We start from the raw sequence: 21,445 nt of genomic DNA, 5'->3' as shown, positions 1-21,445 counted from the left end.
AGTAATTGCTGGGTCATAACCAATCAGGCCTAGAAAGAAACTAAAACTCTTTAGCCTACACTGGATATGAGTGAGATTATGTTTATACAGTTCATGAGGTTGACAAACTGCCGCTCACTGATCTTCTATTCAAATTTATTCACTTGCACATTGCCTCCAAACCCTCCACTAAAATTTAGCATCCTCCTTTGTCTGACTGTAGTAGCTAGAGTTAATAACAGTATGAATTTACTTAATGGACAACCATTCTCTCTTTACCGTTTCTTATTATTTGCATCTAAATCCCAGATGCTGGAATTCATCTCCCTATTCAGTCTCATCCAAATTCAGACACACAGGGATCTCAAGCTTCCATTCCAACTGTGCCCCTAACCTGGGCTATATCCAGCTGCTGCTACTGTTTCATATCCTACTCTTACCTTCACTCCCCATTTATTCAGTTTTAGAAGGAACTATTAACCTTGGATCACAAAATAGGAAGAAATAAACTGTATCTATATGAACCATAGGTACTGAATATTTATGCATTTAGTTTTTCTTTTGACACTTCACCCATGCACAGACTGAATTTCCTCAAAACATAACTTGACAAAAATCTTTGAATAAGCTAAGCAATATTCAATATTCTAGCATGATAAAATAATATAATTTGGTTAGATGATAGTTCTTTATGAGAGAAATGGAGTGGGAAGGAAAATAGAATGAGCTTAAAAAAATTATTTTCTCTTAAATTTACCTTTGTAGGAATCTGTCTTTATACATACAGCCTTTTATTTGGAATACAGCTTGGAGTCACTGAAGCAAACATTGCTTTATATACACCATGATACCAGATCAATAATGCGACTGGTGCACTGAGCAAAAGGAGCTCCAGATTATGTTGCTGTTTTCTTTTACTGTTCAGTCAACAGAAAAATAGCCAAAAGAAAAGAAATAAAATACAAAGAAAGACATTATCATTTCCTATTTTCAGAGCTGCCATTCTTTTAACTCCCGGGAAACTAGTGTGCATGATTGTATAATTACCATTTTAAAAGGCAATTACAGATTTTTTTTTTTTTTAAACATCCAAGATGTTATGCTTTCACATATGCAAATAACAAGGGCCTCTTTAAAGAAGTTCCAGTTAGGCTGTTAATAATACTTGACTAGCGTTAGCATAGTGTATCTTTTTCCATTCTTTTAGCCTATTGTGTTCTTATTTTTAAAGTGGGTTTCTTATAGTGGTCATATAGTTGGGTTTTGTTTCTTTTAATCCACTCTGAATACTTCTGCTTTTTAATTGGGGTCTTTAAACCATTTATATTTAATGTGATTATTGATATGAGTGGCTTAAAATCAAGTATCTTTCTATTTGTTTTCCTTTTGTTCCATTTTTTTTGTTCTTTTCTGCCTTCTTCTGGATTGCTTTTAATATTGCCTTTTTACTCCTCTGTTGGCTAGTGTAATAGCTCTAATTATTTGTTCTTCATTTTAAGTTTATAGTTTATAGTATACATCTTTAACTTCCCTTATTCTACCTTCAAATGACATAACATTTCATGTGTATAGAAGACCTTACAACATTATAATTCCATTTCCCACATCCTGGCCTTTGGATAATTACATTATTATTATACAATTTTACTTCCATATATATTATGAACCCCCCAAAACATTGTTATTATTTCTGCTTTAATAAGTCACTCTTTTAAAGGTATTTAAGAACTAAGAACAAAGATTCTTTATATTTATCCACATATTTCCCATTTCTGTCATTCTTCATTCCTTTGTGTAGATCTAGATTTTCACCTGATTTTCCTTCTGCCTGAATGACTTCCTTAAATATTTCATGTAGAGCAGGTCTTCTGGAGATGAATTCTTTCAGGTGTTATATATCTGAAAAGTCTTTATTTTGACTTTATTTTTTGGTAGGGAATTCAAAATTGACATTTTTGTTTCTTTCAGTACTTTAAATATGCTGTTCTTCTGACTTGCCCTGTTTCCAAAGAGAGGTCTACTCTCATTCTTACCATAATGTTTCTTTTTACCCTGGCTGCTTTTAAGATTTTTTTTTCTTTAACACTGGTTTTAAGCAATTTATTTATGAGAACTAAAAATGAGTGCCACTCATTTTTTTCTTTGAAAGGATTTTTTTTTAATCACTCGTTTTCTTTTTCTTCTTCTGTGATGTCTAATCTGTTGTTAATTCCATCCAAGGTATTTTTTGTCTTAGTCCTATTTATATTTTTTCATTTCTAGAAGTTTGATTTTGTTACTAAAAAAAATTCTTACATGTCTGCATTTAGCATGTTCAATTTTTCATCTAGCTTTTTGAAAACACAGACCAGAATTATAATAAACATTTTAACATCTTTGTCTGCTAATTCTACCAGTGGTGTCATTTCTAGGTTAGTTTTGCTCAATTTATTATGGGTCATACTTTCCTACCTCTTTGTATACCTTTTTTTTTTTTTTTTTTTTGGTTAAGATTTATTTATTTGTTTTAGAGAAAGAGGGGAAGAGGGAGAGTGAGAGAGAACACAAGCAGGAGGGATGTGGGATGTGTGTTTGTGTGGAGTTTCAAGAAGACTCCCTGCTGAGTGTGGACCTGGACACAGGGCTCCATCCCACGACCCTGAGATCATGACCTGAGCCAAAGCCAAAGTCAGGAGATGGATGCTCAACTGACTAAGCCACCCAGGTACCACTGCTTGGTAATTTTTGATTAGATGTCAGACATTGTGATTTTGCCTTGTTTAGTGACGGATATTTTTGAAATCATGTAACTATTCTTGAGCTTTGTTTAAGGATGCAGTTAAATAACAAAAAGTTTGACTTTCTAGGTTTGCTTCCAAGCCTTGTTAGGCAAGATCAGAGTAGCATTTAGCTGGCATCTAATATTGTCTCCATATTGAGGTAATACCTTCTGGACACTCTACCTGATATCTTACAAATTGGGTGATTTTCCACTTCCAATAGTGGGAATAGTTACGCTTTCTGATCTGTGTGAACTCCAAAGGTTATTCTCTCTTCTTTTTTGAGTTATCCTTCTTTCTTCAGTCTCGGGTAGTTTCCTCACACGTGTGGTGACCAGTATTACCCTAAAACTTCAAGTGGAATCTTCTTCAGATTTCTTTAGTTATCCATCTGTGCAGCTGTTTTCTCTCTGGTATTCTGTCCCACAAACTCTAGCAGTCTTGTTTTTCCTGGACTCTGGAATTCTATTTCTTCAACTCAGATATATCTCTAAGTTTCTCTTGGATTCTTCCTCCATGGGCTGCATCTTGGAAACTCTCCAGTCAGTTAGCTGGAGTATTATAGGACTTTCCTCATTTATTTTTCCCTCTCTCAGTAATCCCTATCTTCTATTGCTTGATGTTCAACATCTTACAATTTTTTTCCGTATATTTTGCCTGTTTGTTGTAGTTTTAGGTGGGAAGATAAGTCAGTTCTTTTTTTTTTTTTTAAATTTTATTATTATTATTTTTTTTACTTATTTATTTGACACACAGAGATCACAAGTAGGCAGAGAGGCAGGCAGAGAGAGAGGGGGAAAGCAGGCTCCCCGCTCAGCAGAGAGCCCGATGCGGGGCTCGATCCCAGGACCCTGGGATCATGACCTGAGCCGAAAGCAGAGGCTTTAACCCACTGAGCCACCCAGGCGCCCCATGATAAGTCAGTTCTTTAATCTCCATCTTGATTGATAGCAGACATCTCTATTAATAGTATTTGATTTAAATCTTGTCAATCTACAAAAGTACATTTCTGGAACTGGAAAAATTTTACGTGCCTTTTCAGGATGTATTTTGAATGATTAAGTTTTTCCATTACTTGAGCTCACATTTGTTAATTAGTAATGTTAGTTAGAATGTATCAACAAGTACTCTATCATCAATTTATTAGTCATTTTTTTATATGCAAAACTGATACAATTATATCAGCCTTCAACTTTCATACAGGTATGTCATATATAAACAATGTTAAGCAATTGTTTAAAAATCTTTAGGGGCCCCTGGGTGGCTCAGTGGGTTAAGCCTCTGCCTTCAGCTCAGGTCATGATCTCAGGGTCTTGGAATCGAGCCCTGCATCGGGCTCTCTGCTCGGCAGGGAGCCTGCTTCCCCTTCTCTCTCTGCCTGGCTCTCTGCCTACTTGTGATCTCTCTCTCTGACAAATAAATAAATAAAATCTTAAAAAAATCTTTAAAATGTTATGAATGTAAGCTACAGTAGCATATGTTTCATGGCTAAAAATTGAAATAGTATTAGATCTTAGATTCTAGGATTTTATAATTTTATTTTTATGATATAGAAACAGTGGGACAAATTTAGAATTATTCTCTTTTTAATAATTTCTAAGAAAAACTCTTCAAAAAGGAGTCTGCCATGTTCAGCATAGATGGAATATGAAAGGCTTTTGCTAAAAAGAAATGAAAGATTTAGGGATATATTATTTCTTAAATAATTAGCCTTGAGAATAAAAAGCCAAGAGAAATAACAAAAATTAAATTCTTTAACTGTGCTCTTCTTCAAGGCACTATTGGTTTTCATGAGTTCTTTCTCTGTCTCTGTCAGCATGCATGTTTGCATGTATGTATATGTGTGTATATAATAATATTATAACTAAAGTAACTATATAAATCATCTATCACCCCTCCGATTACTTAGAGAAAGCTCTACTTAATATATCATACTGTAAGTTCCTGGCAGAATAGGACTAGAATGCACATTTTCTAACTCCAAGTGTGATAAGTTTTCTTACTGCTTGTTTCTATAACAGAGAGGTAGAAGAAAAAAGTATCTGGAAAGATTTTTTTATGCCACATCACCACTTACTTTATCCCACTGTAATTTTTTTATCCTACCTATTTAAGAAATCTATATGAGTAATAGGCTATTTGACAATTAGGTATGGTTAACTAGAGTTAATGTGGGTTCATTATATCATGTACTCAATATTGAATTACAAAACCATTATATCTTAGATGTTACCATTGACATCATATTTGTTAATCTACCAACTAACAGTAGTCATTAAAAATAGAGATAATGGCTTCTTATACTTTTGGTACTTCTTACCAAAGTAATTTACCTGAGGGACACATACTTTATCAGGTATTCCATCTATCTTTCTGCACCTCTCATCCCTAACAAAATGTGACAACTCAACAGAGAGTTACAATCTACATTTATCCACTAATCATTCTTTGGTATTCAAGCCAGTAGTCTTAATGAAGTGTAGTCTCTTCTCTCTAAAAATCATCTTGTGTTGCATTAAGTACAGTTCTACAGAATAGCATCTTTGGTAGATGAGAATGGCCACAAATATTTTGCAACTTCCTCCATCAAGAGGTAAAGTCCATTTTCCCATTGTTTGTGTCTGGGCTCTCTTGTGACTTAGATTATCATAAAGCAGATGTGATATTATGCAAGATCTGAGCCAACACCTTATAAGACTTTGAAGGTTTTTTGATAGTCTACTTGGAACTCTGTTTCCTAGAGGCTGAGAGACCATGTAGAGAGAGACCCAGATACCTCAGTCATCTTAGCCATTCCAGTTGTCCCAGCTGAGATCACAGACATGTGAGTGAGCCCAGTGGACATCACATGGAGTAAAGATGAAATTGTTCCAGCTGAATCCATTCCCAACTGCTGACCCTCAGAATCACGATCAAATAGTTATGTTAAGCTGCTATGACATTTTGTGGTAGTTTCTTACACAGCAAGAGGCAACTGGATACTGTACAGATGAATAGTCCCTCCGTCTCTGCCTTCCTTTCTCCTTTCTTTTAATTAGCCCTTCTACAATCTCAGTTTCTCTTCTCTAGGCCCTTTAAAAAAGACTTTTGTTATAACATACTCTATGCAATCATACCTGATGTAATCCATTTCCTATTAACTATTTATATAATAGGTTATATAATATGGACAAAGTGTTTTTTTAAATCTCAGTTTATTTAATTCTTCTAGAACACTTATGAAATAAATAGATGGCAATGATACACAATTTTAAGATGATGAAGCAATACTTTGCATTAATATAATAACTTTCTTTTTAGAGAGGCTCACTTTGCTTTACAGACATGATCTCAGCATTCCTTTAATTGTGCAATCAGATAGATAGAATGTGATGAGCAAACCTAGTATCTTCATGGAATTTATGGTACTGCTTCGGCCTTCTTAGTTTTCTTTTCTGCTGGATTATTATATATGATATACTGGAGGGACATGATGGAAATAGTCACAAACACATACAGACTGTTTTACTTTGTTTATACAGAGCCAAAGAATAGGCAAAATTAGAGACTTTTAGGTTTATTTGAGGAAGATAAATACATCTCACCCCCTTTTATTCCACTCTTAATACTTTACTTTCTAAATTCCTGCTCTTTAGCACTTAAAAATTACCTGCTTTGGCTGTTCTTATGGATTATATAAACTGGTTGGCTGCTAAACTTTATTTTGCTTTTGAAAGTTTGGAAGTGGTGTGTTTGTTAACAAATGTTTTTTATTTCTTGTAAACGGAAGACCTGTCTCACATCTCAACAGCACATTTAAGCTGTCACCACCACCTCATCACAGAACATATTGTCTTCACATTCCTAAGCTCAAATAAAGATTTACCCTTATATTTGTGAACCAGTTGAGGATGGAAATCTCTACCCTGAGGTCTGTAAAACTACCAAAATGGTACAAAATTTATGTGAATGTGCCTTTTTTCTTGGAAAAGAGTTTGTAGTTTTCCAACAAACCTGTTGCCCCTCAATTTCTTAGCCAATATCCTAGGAACCTGGATTTTATGACATTTCTATTGCCGCTTCAGTTGCACGGAGAATTAAGGCTCCATAGCATCATTGAGATAATCCAAATATGTGATTTCCTTTAAAAGAACAGAACTTTTCAGGGGCACATAGAAATCAACACTCAATCTTAGAACATGTCAGGGAAGAAATTCTTATATGTGGTATTGTCTTGGTTAGTTTGGGCTGCTGTAACAGAATACCATAGAGTGGCTAGCTTAAACAGCAAGCATTCGTTTCCTGAAGTTCTGGAGTCTGGAAGTTCAAGATTAGGGTGCAAACATGGTTAGGTTCTTAGTGAAGGCCCTCTTTCTGGTTTGTATCTTAATATCTAAGCTAGTTGTCTTTCTCTTCTTGTAACAGCACTAATCCCATCTTGAGAGGATCTACCTTCATGACCCAATTACCTCCCAAAGGCCCCAACTCCATATACCACCACGTTTGGGCTTCAACATATGAAATTTGCAAGATGCAAACATTCATGCCAAAGCAGATATTAAGCCATATTATATTTTATTAGGATATAGTGTAATGTTTTCTCAAACCATGGTATAGAAAAATCACCTGGACCTTACTCCAGACAAAGTGAATAGGAATTTGGAGGGGCAATGCCTAGGGATCTGTATTTAGTCAGATTTCTTTGGTGATTTTAACATACGCTGAAGTTTGAGAACCACCGATGGACAATGTATTAGAAAACTGTAGTCTTTTTTGTTTTAATGACAAGTGAAATCAAATACATAAAGAATGTAGAGCTTTTTCAAAATATAGCAAGAGTTGTAACCAGCCAGTCATGTGATCAATTAGATGTAATGAATTTCATGCTGGATTTGGTTATGGTTATTATTATTATTATTATTTTGAAAAGTGACGTTGTGCATGCACAATAAAGGGAAAACTGACATCCCTTTGTTGAGACTGTTTATGAGATGCTATCTTTTGAGAGAACATTTAGATGGCACTGTGTCTGTCTGTTGGGAAAAAGTTTTTAGCTCTTGTCTGTTGATCTTGAGGTTTTGTTGCACTAGGGAATGAAACACTCAGTGTGTTATATCCACAGAAGCAGAAAGTGCTTCTTTCCCCCTAGCCCCTTCTTCCTAAGATGTCATATCTTGAAGAAAAACAAAACAGAAAAGGAACAAATTTATTCTCAGGGAGCTTGGAGGAGCATGAATTATTTATTCTCAGAAATCCTCTACTATCTTTGCATGAAAGAGAGCCCTATTATTAAAAGTGAATGTTTCTTTTTCTGCATGTCAATAACTGGGAGATCAGAACGGACTGGCTGTTAGATAGCTTCCTCCTTGGAGACTCAGCTCCCCAAGGCAGCCTCTGCAGCAGCTAAGTTATTTTTAAGACAATAAAATCATTGGAATTGATATATTAACACCCAAAATTGATGTGACAGGGGTCTGCCACTGAGGCAGTCTAAAAGGAAGAAAAGGCCATTAAAATGATCCCAATTACCTTTTAATTATGAATTAACACATTTGCATAAATCATAGCACAGAGAATTTCCGGGTGCATGTGCATGTGTGTGTTTAAATTGCCTGGGTTTATGAGGCTCCTTATTTTCTTTCAGCTAGGTGGAGCAGTAAATTCTCCACTACCTTCATCCTGGAGCATGGGAAGTCAATTCTTCTTGCCTGGGGAAAAATTTAAATTCTCCCCTGATGCCAGTAATCTCATTTTCTTTCCAAGCAGTTGTGCAAATGAGAACAATTGTTTTGTCTTTTCCAGTTCATACTGGGCTTCTCTAGAGCTGAAAGAACAGGGTGCTTCCTTGATAAAATAAAATTTGTTAGGAAGAGGCAGCTGGGCATTTCAATCGTGGAGGGATGAAAAATAAAGGAGAATTACAAATTGGGCTTGTCATTCTACTGGGCAGTGACTTTGGGAGTCACAGCCTCTGAGGGCCCCACCTAGCAACATGATTCTCTCTCTCTGCTCTAGGGTGAGTGGGAAGCTGGAGACTATTGCCATTTTACTCCTGGAAATAAAATACAAGCTGTTTGAAATGTGTTCTTCGTGTCTTTTTTCTGGGTTGAGGGAGACCCTGGCATTTGAATTGTTGTTATATAGGCTCCTATATGTCTAAGATATGCATACTACCCAGCCTTCCCAGAGAAAAGGCAGTGTTTGTTGACTTGCCTTTGTTAAAATAGGTAACCTTTTAAAGAAAAATGTCAAGGCTGGAGGAAGGCAAAACTCTAAAGGAAAAATAGATGATCTGCGGTGTCACAGCTATCTAACCCCATCTTAGATGTTCCCACCCCCACGCGTGCTCAGGACCTTTGTGTTACTGACAACCCTTTCCCACTCGGATTTCCATGCCTCTCTCCTTTCTCCCTTCTTGCCTTTTTCTTATTATTATCTAGGAGCTTGATATATTTCTATGAGGCAAAAGATTAGAAACAACCCAAATGCCCATCAATAGAGAGGGCTGGCTAAATAAAGTGTGGCACATCCATTTAATGAACTACAATGGAGCTTTGTAATAAAGAATGGAGAGTTCCATGTAGTGATAAGAAGAGACCTCCATGATTCATTGTTAAGAGAAAAATAAAAGACTCATGACAGTGTGTATATTATATCTTTTGTGCTATCTTTTGGGCAAAAATGTGGTGGGGGAATAAGAATCTGTATCCTTATTTACTCTTACATTCTTTAAAAAAAAAAACCCATCTGGAATGATCATGAAAACCACAATCACAAACAGTGGCTGAGGCTGAGGTAGGAGGTGGTGAAGAGAGACTCCTCTGTATACCTTTTGGTTATTTATTGAATTGTGTTTTTAAAATTTAAAACAAATTTTTCATTTAAGTATAACATACACTCAGAAAATTGCAAAGAGTCTTCACCTACAGCTCCAAGTGTTCCTCTGTGTTGTCAGCAACCATATCTAGAAATAGAACATACTACTACCTCAACAGCCCCCGCAATGCCAGGAAGCGTCTTTGCTGCAGGTGCCCTCCAGTCATTATCTGCTCCTGCTATCATGACTGTTCACTCCTGTTAAAAATTCATCTTTAGAAAGAAGTGAAATCATGACTCTTACACAAATATTAAATGTATGTGGGTCAACGATTTTAACTCATTAATTAATAAGGAAACTGGTAAAATATTAAAAAAAACCCCAGGAAACCAAAAAATCAAAAACAAAACAGTTCAAAGTGAATCCAAATAACAGACGCTTGTATAGGTAATTAGTAATGTTGAAATGAATTAGCTAATAGATGCAAAATTGGCCAAAATCCACGGGGCGATAATCAATTACAGTCTTCACAAAATTCATTGGTGTATGATTAAACAAGACTACTTTGTCTTACTATCCATTGCCTACAACTTACACTGCTGTAAAGTAGCTCGAAGACAATGAAAGGCACAGGCCCTGCAGAATCAGATAACCCAGAAGGGGTATACATAAAAATTCTGACTTCTTTCTAGATTCATTTATTTCATTATATGCAACTTTGGTAAATCCATTTTCATTGTGTGATTATACCACACTAATTTGTTAATTCCATTATTCATGGACATTTAGATTATTTTCTGTTTTGAGTTGAGAAACTAAACCAGGGGTCAGCACAGTTTTTCTGTAAAGGGACAGATGAGAAATATGTGTGGCTTTTTAGGCCTGTAAGTTTTAGTTGCAACCTCTGGACTGTGCTACTATGGCAGGAAAGCAGCCATAGCCAATATGTAAATGAACGGATTTAACTGTGTTCCAATAAACCTTTACTTACAAAAACAGGTAGAGGGCTGGATTTGGTCAAAAGACTGTAGTTTGCTGACTTCTACACACATACAGCTTACCATCCATTTTAGCATTTATTTACATATCAAGAAGTGTTTGACCACATAGGTGCAAATTGCAAATACATTTATTATTTAAGGAACTTACCAAAAGTCCCGGTTAAACAAAAATCAAACTGTTCAACTTTTCAATAAATAACACCAAAAGGCGGTTTATTTTTGAAGGCTCTTTGAAACTCTCGGCTCAAAGTACTCGCTTTCCTACGTCCGTCACTCCTAAACTATTATACCTGACACTTACAAAATCCTAATCAAGCTTCTCACATCGAAAGACCCACCTTAAATCTAAGCAAAAACATCATCAATATCTGTCCCCTAACTAAAATGCTACTAAGACCCTGGCAAGAGAATGCTCTCCTTTACTGGGGTAAGCAATAGGCTCAAATTTGTTTTATGAATAGATTATGTGGAGGTATTTTCGGGGATCCAGCATCTGACAGAGTTCTTATGAACAGTGCTGTGACAAACATTCTCATGGGTGTCCTTTGGTCATATATGCATACATCCTGTTGGGAATGTATCTATGGGAGGAACTGCTGGGTCTTGGGACATGTTTATATTCAGTTTAGTAGATACTGCTAACCAGTTTTCTAAAACAGCTGCTATTAGTCTTTTCGATCTCTGAACGTATCACCTATTTAAAAAAATAAATAAAAATGCAAGAAATCAGGATATAAAAAAATAAAGTCAATATAGCCCAAATATGTGATTATCTAGCAATTAATAAAGAAAAAACCGTATTTTATGGACAAAAATATCCTGGTTTTTGGAAAAATGTATGCTATGATGAAGCAAATCTGATTCTTCAAGGTCTATTGCCTGTAGTACCAAATATACCACAAGAGTGTTTGGGTCTTTTTGCTCTAATTCTACATTCACTAAGCATACTTACAATGATGGACTAGGTTTCCTGAGAACCTTGTGTGCCTGATACCTCTTGCACTGTGCCTCACATGCTTTCACACTCACTTTTGATTTTAACTATAGCTAAAGGAGCGATCTATGATCTGTATAGGCTTTGACTGGCTCACATTGTGCTGAAAGTATCATGCTGTAAGCATGCATTGTGTGACTTTACTTTTGGCCCAAGGGCTTCTCCAATGACACAATGTGAGACACAGAAGGGAACCTTGAAGTGGGAGTTTTGGGAGTCAGTATTTCCTGGGGTGATGCTCAACTAATGGGGAATAATGGCAAATACCTCTCCAAAGTGAGGGAAATGTACCTGAGGTGACCCTCATCCTGGCCCCTGAGTTAATTCCAGGAGGAAGTTAATTTCCAGGAGGAAATTAACAACATATAAGTTGAGTGCTTTTATCATTGAACCACAGCACAAATATGATATTTGTGGTCTGTACTAAATTGTGTATACATAAATTATGAGAAAATACTATGAATTCTGTGTGAAGTTTGGAAGCAGAGGACTGGGCCAATGAGCACTAACTCCATGGTTCATCTGCTTATCTCATGAGTGAAAGTGACTTCAAGTCCTCTCTAGATTTTGGAAGGTCCTATAGGAGCTGCTGCGGTCTAAGCTCACATGTTCTCCCTGAACACTAGCCCCTGGCCTGTAGTCCCAAGGAATGGCTAAAGCATACACTAGTGCAATAAGTCAGATGCTCTACTTTCTTTTCTCATGGCACCCAGTCTGTTGACTTCCATGTGACTCCATCTTCTCACACCAGCTCTTTCTCAAACCTTCACAAAAAGTAAGCATCTCATACAATTATAGTTTTAACCTCCACAGTGGCCCCAAAGTATTTAGTGAAGATTTCCCCACACTAGTTGATGAAGGGGCCTCCAGGACTTCCACGAGTACAGGAGGAGCTGTTGCCCCATGTGTGTCAGAGCAAGGACACCTGTAGAGCCATGGCTTGGAAGCAGCATCCTGGAGGGAAGGGATCCCTATGGAAGACTGGGTTTGGCTCTTCTTACGCCATAGCCATGCTCTGAGCATAAAGCAAAGAAGGTTCCTGGAAACTTCTCACGTGTTTCAGGTCATAAACAGGGAGCTATCCCTTGTGTCCCTCTTCCCGGTGTGCACTGGAAGATCCCACATGGACACTGCCTTGTACCCCATTTGGCATGCTTTGCTCAAGGGTTACCAGGGGTGCAGCATCTGGTGGGAAAAGAGGTCTGTGCACCTAAGACTGAGCCTCAAAATGCATGTTTCATCTTAAGCATACAACTGCTAGGCAGAAGCCTTTCAGTAGCCACTTCACATAAAAAATAGAATTCTATGTTACAAATGCTTCAACACAATGAGGGAAGCTTTGACTGTAATTTAGTTTGCGGACTATTTTTTCCTCTGTAAGCAAGTATGTGCTCTTGGTTATTTTAGGGAAAGCGAGTTTTGTTTTGGCCCGAGAGTGTCCTCATTCAGTAGGAGGGTTCTGATCCCATCCCTGCTGCTCCGATTGTCAGAATGCCACTGTTCTTAGTGTGACAGGTGGGAACGGTCCCATTTTACTTTGGGGTTGTATGAGTCAGGGTCCCAGCAGGAACAAGATGACACACTTGAAGTAGGTTTATTCAACAAGGGCCCTATTTAAAAAGATGGGGTATACAAGACCCACGAGGCATGATGAAGTAACCTGGTGCCACAGAAGGAAGTGTTCCTGCTCTTAGGCCTGCAGAGCATGGAGAGACTGGTGTTGCTTTAGTTTCCTGAAAGAAAGTAGTAACTTTCGGGACATATCGAGTTTGAGGTGATCTTTCAGGGAGGGAATCCCTCTCCTCCTCATAGAACCACCTGGTTAACTTCCTGTTAACCAGACTCCACTTGAAACCAGAGGCTGTGGGAGCCTATTGATGCCCTCCTCAAGGCAGCTGTGTAGAAGCAGAGCCCAAGACAGCGAAGGAAGGAGAGTTGCTCTGGAGGGGCAAATGAGAGCCTTTGGGCCCAAGGATGGGGGTATGCAAGTCTTTTTTCATCCAAGTCATGATTAGCCATCACTGAAGCTTTACTACTAAGGGTAGGAAACCCAATATTAGTCCATTGTCGGGGGGTTCCTTATTTTGGATTACATACAGAGCAACTTCTGTAGTTCTGACAAGATGTCTTCCAGCCCTCACTTCCGGCTCCACATAATGCCCTGTGGAGGGGCGTCCTCCACTGCCTCTCTGGACTTACTAACCAGGGCAGGGCAGGCTGCCACACCATGTGTGAGTGTTTCTTCCCACGGCTCACAGGTCCTTCTCTTGGAAACTGTGAGTCTTCTAGTTCTAGTATGGTGGTCCCTTCGACTACGTGTGAAACAGAAGGTTCCCTCTACTTCTGCCTCTTGCCAGTCTGACTCAATCTCTTCGTGGACTGGGATCTGCTTAGATGTGATGTAATACATCTCTTCAGGGGCCAACTAGGTATATCACATGATTGTATGCGGGTACGTATAGAGCTGGAGTTCAAGGAGTGTCTCATATTCCTCGTACTCCACAGTTGGGTAAATCACAGGGCAAATATGACACTAAATGACAGTTAAAATCTGAATTCAAGCAATGGTGAGGGCTTCCTTCTCTGTTTTAGCTGTTTGCTGTCATTTGGGAGTGTGGGGTATTTTAAGATATATTGGCATCCAGATTTTCATGTAGAACCTCTCAATTTTTAAATGCTGCCTCTGGGGGGCTATGACAAGATATAAAGAAAATATTACAGTGTCACATGGAGGAGATTGAAAATAAGCTTTTTAGGGGGGCTGATTTACAAAGCTGGGCATGGAGAACAGGAGTTTAGTCTTCTGTCCTTTCTCTACTACACAGGAGAGCAGGCTGGGGTCTGGTAAAGCTGCTGCATGTGCAGCTTCCCTGGGAAGGACCGTGCACACCTGCTCCCTTATCTTCTGACAATGCCAAGTGTGAGGTCATCCACGGGTAGGGATAATGTTTTGAGTTTAAGCAGCAAGCAGCCAGCTTCAGCTTATCAAGAATAAACTCTTAATTACCAAGAGTAAACACCAGCTATGCAGAAATGGTTTGAGAATGCCAGTTGCTACATGGCAAAGTCACAAGAAGTTGGATTTGGCCTCCTGAGAGAAGCAACCCCTGGTCTCATGGAAAGTCAGGCCTGCCAGATGCTGGTCAGCTCATTGCTAAGAACCTGAGCTCTGTTGTCCTTCATTGGATAACCCTGTTTGTTTCTCTCCACTGCAACTAATTCACAGATTTTAGAACACTGAATACATGTCAAACCAAACCAAACCAAACCAAACCAAAACAAAACATGTCTTTGGGCTACCAGTTTGAGAACTCTTGAGCAGACACTGGAAACCAAGAATGCCTACGTAGGGGATTGTCTACAAGGGTGAAGATCTGCCTGATGTCTCCTTTTCAACCCTCACACTGAGAAGGTATCCTCCCATCCCTTGGAGTGAGGGAAAACCCAAACATTGGGAAGAAAAATTAAATGACTTTCTGTTCTTCTGGGGAGGGAACGGATACACTTAACTGAGTTCCGATTAATCTGCTGCAGATTAAAACAAAACATAGGTAATTTTACAATACCCTGATACAGCTGATTTTTGATGAAAGACTTTTTTACACTAGAAGAAAAATTAGAATCTTTAAAATTCACTAGAGAAGGAGAATGTCCTCATGGGAGGAAATGACTGTACTACAGGATCCTTTCCTTTTCACTCTGAACCCACCTTTTTTTGGAGTACTTGCTCATGATGGCTGTGCTGACCCCCTAAGTGGCTCAGGGCTGGGGAGCAGGCAGCATTAATGTTCTCAACCAAATGTGGATTCAAAGCCCCTTCCTTTGTCTTCACAGCACAGCTAGACAAAACTGTCCTGTTTAAATAAGACTTTGGTGATGCCATGAGAAAACAGATGCAGTCCCTCCCTTCCTAGCACTACTCCAGGGCTCATCAATACAAGAGGATATAAACTGGATAATCTTGCTTACAATACATGGCTTGCTCACTATCCTGTGTTCTATCATATAGATCTTTCTTCATTTCTGGCTTTCTTTCAGATGGTGGAACCTGCCTTACTCATCCTTGACCATGTGGATATTCACTTTCCTCAAAATCCAGACCTAAGAGAGAAGGTGCCAGACTTGTTCTTCCTGCAGCCTCTGTGAGTCAGGCTTAGTGGGCCTAGTTTCCTCTTTGAAGACGTTTTTCTTCCCCAGGTGGACTTTCTCTACTCACAGGTATCTGGCATTTTTCTAGCCTATTTCCAAAGCGTAAATGTATTGAGATGCAACATAGCACCCCAGATACGTAACACAGAAATGGGGTTGGGGTGAGGTGTCACTTCACAGTGACACGCATGAAATTTCCTGCTTTAAAGAGAAGAGTAAGAGTTGACATGGTATTGCAGAAAAATAATACAGTTGATCAGGGCTGGAATCTATCATCTCTGAATATTATTTTGGATAAGCATATTATATTTAGTTCTACATTTGAAAATTGAATTTGAGAGCCTTTTGATGTTTGATGTAATTTCCCAGGATTACTGAGCATTTACTTCTACTAGGTGGAAAAATATTTGTAAGTGATCTGAAAATTAGCTTGCTGTTCATTTTGCCTGAGACAAATACTGAGCACATATTTTGTATCTAGGTATTGAGGATAGAGCCAATGACTCAGGAACTTATATAAAGAATTGTATTATATAAAAGAAATTTAATGAATAAGTATATAATATATATGTGCATATATGTGTATACGCCATCTGTGGATTCGAGTTGTTCAGAATTCATTTGGAAAAGCAGAGTCACTCTGTGCAGGGTGGAATGAAGATGAAATTATAGGAATAAGTCCTTACACAACTCTGACAAAAGCTGGGGAAATGAAGGTCTGGAAGTGGGAGTCAGAGCAGGGAAGAGTCCTTAGCCTGCTTGGAACCCTGGCCCGGGGAAACACACCAGAGCTTCTACATCAAGGCCTTGTACTGGGGGAGCTCATGGAGAGGCCTCTGAGGAGCTTTAAGCTCAGAGGGTCCTCACCGTCATGTCGGGATGTGGGCCTGGGGCAGCCATTAGGTGGTGAGGCCAGCAGTCAAGAAGAAGAGCTAGATGCAGAATAAAGGAGAGTGAGGGAAAGCTGGGACCCATGGGGCACCTTGCCCCTTACCATGATCCCATCTGACAGTGTTTACTGTTTTACTTCTGCATTCCAAATTTCATACAAAATTCCTTTATTTTCATCAGCTTTAACCTGGAACCATACAGAGAAGGATATTTTGAGAAGCAGAGTTTCCATTTTTAATCAACTTGACACGGCATATTCCAACAAACTAATTATATAAGTGAAGGATGGCGGAATATGGCACTCTAAAATCTTTGGCATAAGGATTATTTTGAGGTGAAGGCACTTGAACAACAGCAAATGGCAGGTGAGACTTTCTCTGAATTCTACTTACCTGCTTAAAGACTGATCCTCCAAAATGATCTTAATTGTCATAAATCCCTTCCCTGGGAATTCTATCAGGGAGGGAAGATTGACTCTTACCTCAGGTGAGGAGCCTAGAAATCACACCATTTTCAGTTCTTTGTCACAAACAGACAAGCTTTGTCACAAAATATCATCCTGCCCATCTATTTCTTTGGGGCCCATTCATCTTTCCTAAAAATCATTTATTCTCCCTTAAGTAGCTTACATCTCCACTTAAGGCAGAATATGAGCTCTCAAATTTTACCACTTTTTCAGGTAGTCACTTTCTTCCCAGGGGTGCTCCTATGCACATAATATTAGAAATGAATATATATATATATATTATATATATATACACACACACACACACATCACATTTTCTCCTATTAATCTGCTTGTTTTGAGTTTATTTCATAGACACAGTTATGGATTATAGGAGGTTGGGAAGAAAGCCCTTTTTTCTCCTACATAAAAACCCCCATACATATGATATTGGCCTGTTTCGATTGATCACACAACTTTTCTGAAATGGCCCCATGAATACATTTATATGTATACTAGAATTTCTAAGAAGTGGTTACTCTTTTCAGTGATAACTTATCTTGAAGGAATGCTAAATAGGATTATTTAAAGCAAGCAAAAAGTCTGATAGATTTTTGTCTCTCTTGGGTGCATCATATTTGGCAGAAAATCTCCTTCATCAGAAGTGCTTAAAATAGTGCCTATAACCCTATAACAGATCCCGCACAATTTCCTCCATTTCAGAGCCAGTGTGGATGTCAACATACTTCCCATCAGTTAGAAACTCCCATAAATCACAAGTTCTTCTTGTCTGGTTAGGTGTTCAGTTATTGTTGAGTAAAATCTATTTAGAGAAGATACTCACATACCTTATTTAACTCTTACAGTCTCCAGAGAACTGGCAACAAATACTGGTGTTCTCCAGTGACAAACAAAAGGTTTTACTTGGCAAGGGCTACCGAACCAGAGGCAAAAGCAATCATCAGGGATGTTCCTTAATGATTTCTGTCGACTCATGACGGCAGAATCCTCAAAATTCTTGAGTAAATAATGCTAAAACGAACACATGGTTACAACAAAAGGAATTATGTACCTTTTCATTCACAATTTATTTTCTTGTATTGAAATAAGGTCCCTTCTCCTATTCTGAAAAGTTTATTCCAATACTCCTTTCACATTATTGGACAAGAAAAAACTCCAAGTGATACAGGGCACAAACTTGAGGGAAGAGAGAACTGGGTTTCTATCCATAGCTTTTACTATCTGTGGCCTTGGGCTATTAACCATTATGGGCTTGGTGACCCCCCCCCCCAAATTGGCACCTTTAAAGGATTTTTGTGATGAGATAAGTAATTCAAATACTTGACTGGTTGTAAGTAATCCATAAATGTTAATTTCTTTACAATTCTACTCAATACAAAGTTATTTTATCATGGAATAATATACCTTTCTCTCCCAAAGCTATCACTAAGAGGCTTTTGCAGCTGTTGATTTTCCTCAGAAATGAGGACCAATGCTTCCTGCATAGGTGATAATGGATTTGCTATAGGCTGATCATGAGCCTTCTCTTCTGCTTTTTGCATAGGATAAACAAAATGTGGATTGAGGAGGGATGATAGAATAACGATTGTCAGAAAGGGAGACATTAAAGTACCTTCTTGGCCCAAGAAGGAGCTCTTCTTGCTTGGGGTGCCATGTCAGCAAACAAATGCTTACAGGTTTCTGTGAGTGTTCTGACCAGTAACGAGGTATATCCAGTCAGCCAATCCCTAAACGCCAAGCTATCTCTGGGCACTGTACATATTTCCTCAATCTTTCTCTGTAGTCAAATGTGCAACCCTAGCCAACCATGTCCTCTCTCTGCTTTGCCTCTTCCAAGGCCCTAGGAAACGGGCTCTTGCCCCAGATCCCTCAGGGACAGGGCTCCACTGCTTTCACAGCACCATACTCCCCTAATCCATTATTGCCTTTGAATAAAGGACAGCAGATTGGTTGCTAAATTTTTTTAGATTTGCCATTTGACAGAGGATACTGGAGAAATAGAAAAAAACCCCAACTCTCTCTTTAGTCTTGTTCTGGAAGACGTCTGACATTTTTTTAATGGAGTGAGTGGAATATTGTTTTGCTTAATAGCAAGAAAAAAGTCTAAAGTTAATATATTAAAATCTTAGACAATTAGCCATTGGATTGATTCAGTAATTTGTAAAAGGAGATCTGTCATTGGAAGCAACCGTTGATGGACTAGAATTTTCACTAGGCATCTCTATGCTTGTTTCACTCTAGATAGAGGTCAGACATCTTGATGTTTTTGTTCTGTTCTTGAAACCCATAAAAATATTTCTTGACTAGAAGTCTCATATTCCTATTAAAAACAAGGGAGCCTGGGAAAAAAAAAAAGAACAAACTTGAGTTCTCTGGTACCTCAAATAAAATATTTTCCTTATGCTTATGCAGATAAGTAACAGTTTCTACCTAGGATATTTCATTGCCAGATGATTCTTCACAATCTCAGGGGAAACTCAGATATGAGTCAAACCTCAGATTTAACTTAGGTCTCTTTGGAAATTATTTAAATAAGGCATAATATAATGTACCACTGAGGCTATAATTTACTTGAGTGTTATGTTCTTATTGTAAAAGAGTTAAATAGCTTCTGAGTATAGCTTCTGAGTTAGGAGAACTTGTCTCTATAGATAATCATTAAATTTTATAGGAATGTATACATAAAATTATATCATAATCACAAATCACACACATTAGCATATCAAATGCAGCAAATGTATCTATTTTAACTGTTCCTGGGACCAGAATTATTTAGAAGTTCCTTAACTGAGATGGCAATCTCTAGTAAAATGACTTGAACTGTCTCTTGGCTGTAAGCCGTGTGGACAAGGAACAGAGGACCTGGGCATGCGTGTCCCCGCCCCAGCCGCAGGAGCCTTGCCTGTAAAATGAGTGGGCTCTTCTGATGGCCTCTCAGGCTCTTTATGGCCTGGCGGTTATGGGCAATCACCGTAAGCACAAGTCACTGGACGATATCCTTGCTGATTAGGATTTCTCAAATTAGAAACACAATCCCACCCCCCGTAGTATTTAATTGATTTTGCCTTACGAAACCCCAAATCTTTTGTTTGGGCTCTTTTCTCCCACTTCCTAATGGTTCGCTTGTTAGCCCTTGTGATAGGTACTAGGGCAAAAATGAAAAATCACAAAATAAATGGAGCTGGAAGGGACCGTGACAGATCGTCGGGCCCAGCCATCTGCGGTTGCAGCATGTTTGAGTGCACGCTTGCTCTATAAATAACCGGGAGGACCCAGCCAAGTCCATCCCACTCTAACATGGCTTAAGTGCCGGGCAAACTTAGAAACTTTTTCCTTTATTTATCCTTGGAACTCTTTTGCTTCACTTGGCTGATGTTTTTGGAAGACCATCTGATTCCAGAATGGAGTCTGAAGTGAATAAGTATAGAAAACTGGGTTCTCTTGGCAAGGCGGCCTCCAGATCATTTTGCATAAATTGTCTCCATTTCTACCTCTCTGCCTCCAACTTCTTGTTTCATCTCCATTTCTTTGGGGCTTAGAGAGAGAACTCCCAGAGCTTAAGACAGTGTTAAGCGTGGAGTAGGAGCCCAAGAGTACCTTTGCATGCATTCTACAATGTGAGTTTCTTGTGTCTTATTTCCTGCTCTTTCTGCACACTGACAATAGTGCTTGGTGCCTGGTCGGTGCTTGGTGAATACTTAGTGAGCCTACTACCTTGTCCATGGGTTCTCCCATTCCCTCCTCTGTCTCAGTGTGTCACTCTGTCTCCTCACCCTCTTTCTGCTTCTTTCTCTCTTTCTCTCTCACTTGAAGAGACCTGAGTTATTAAGGGAAAAAAGAGATCGATACAGGGGCCTTCTTCAGTCACTGGTCATTGACCAGAAAAGTGGACAATTTTGGTGAGTGTGTGCAGGGCAGGATGAGGGAGTTTCTGGGAGAGCTGCAATCTATGTTTATTTGTGAGCAAGGATTCCTAGAGAGAAAAGCTCACATAAGCTATTTTTATCCCAACCACAAATCCTACCTTGAGATGTTTCACAGGATGCCTGCGGGGCTCTGATAAGGAGCAGTTGGAGGTTGGCAGTTCACTCCTGTCTCTGAGTTCCCCTGAAAGGACCTAATCACCCTGTGGGCACACAGTTCCCCTCAGAAGAGGCCTACCCAGCTTTTTGGTGCACGGCAACCCTAGTCCTTGCAATGTCTCCTTCATGTTCCTTAAGGCCTCTGTTTTCCTGTCTTTCATGTTCTAGAGCAGTTTCTTGTGCTGTGTCCCACCAAGGGGGTGTGGGACGCTGAGGCCTGCTTCTCTGCTCAGGCTGCTGTGAGCCTGGCAGCTTCCAGCACAGCCCTCCCCCGGACGTCTCCACGCTCCTCACCAATGGGGACTCTTGCTCTACTTTTCCTTCCTGT

This window comes from Martes martes (genome assembly GCF_963455335.1).
Source record: "Martes martes genome assembly, chromosome: 2".
Lineage (NCBI taxonomy): Eukaryota > Metazoa > Chordata > Mammalia > Carnivora > Mustelidae > Martes > Martes martes.
The sequence above is the reverse complement of the archived record's forward strand: the minus strand, read 5'-3'. Positions refer to the sequence as shown.